The sequence below is a fragment of the Nannospalax galili genome, unplaced genomic scaffold, assembly GCF_000622305.1.
Source record: "Nannospalax galili isolate Female #2095 unplaced genomic scaffold, S.galili_v1.0 scaffold1189, whole genome shotgun sequence".
Lineage (NCBI taxonomy): Eukaryota > Metazoa > Chordata > Mammalia > Rodentia > Spalacidae > Nannospalax > Nannospalax galili.
Genome location: NW_008360313.1, coordinates 2,307,979 through 2,308,770, shown reverse-complemented (window position 1 = coordinate 2,308,770; position 792 = coordinate 2,307,979). Strand labels below are relative to the sequence as shown.

Below are 792 nucleotides of genomic sequence, written 5' to 3'. Positions count from 1 at the left end.
CTCAGTCCTGTTGTTTTCGGGCAAGTCTAAGTTCTACAAGAGTACGGACTGTTGCTGCTTTTGCTAACTACTGTGGTACTTAGCACAGCACCTAATGGAAAACAGACACTAATGAAATACTTGCTGAATGAATGAAAATATAAACATGTAAAGCAGTCTGTGAATGTACTTAAGGACAGACTTTTGGCTGTAGACAACTTTTGTTTACCCATACATAAGATTTAAGATTTCTTGTCTTTTGATGCCTTTAAAATTTTTTTAAAATATGGAATGCTTCATGAATTTGCATGTCACTCTTGCACAGGGCCATGCTAATCTTCTCTGTGTCTTTCCAATTTTAGTATGTGTGCCACCACAGCAAGCACCTTTTGATGCCTTTGGATGGACCTGTGACTTTCCTTTCCCCCAGTCTCCAACATGCCTGGTCTTCACCTGTTTTGCTAGTAGGTAGGTGTGTCTCCTGGTTTAGCTACATGAGCACATGGTAGATGTAATAACTATAGGAAAGTAAAGGTCTTTTAACTTTTGTCACATGGAGGATCAGCTGAATTTATTCCTTGTAGTTATTAGAGATTTCATTGGGGGTTTAGAATGACATTCTCATAGACATCCAGATACAGAAATAATTTTTGTGTTATGTTTCTGGTTAAAGCTAATAGACATTTGGGGGTCTGATGAATATCTGTCTGCTAGTGGCTTGCAAAATCTAACCTTTCAGATGTGGAAAGGATGAGCTATTGGCAAGGGGGCTGATCTTAAAAGGCTCTTATGACATTGTATTGGAACTGAATC

At 38.5% G+C, this 792-nt stretch overlaps 1 non-coding gene across 1 annotated transcript; it reads right to left on the bottom strand.

The window, feature by feature from the left end:
• Positions 1–259: 259 nt before the first annotated feature.
• On the bottom strand, positions 260–365 carry LOC115068714. Its single transcript, XR_003848059.1, has one exon. It is a non-coding gene; the product is annotated as a U6 spliceosomal RNA (small nuclear RNA).
• Between the last annotated feature and the right edge of the window lie 427 nt (positions 366–792).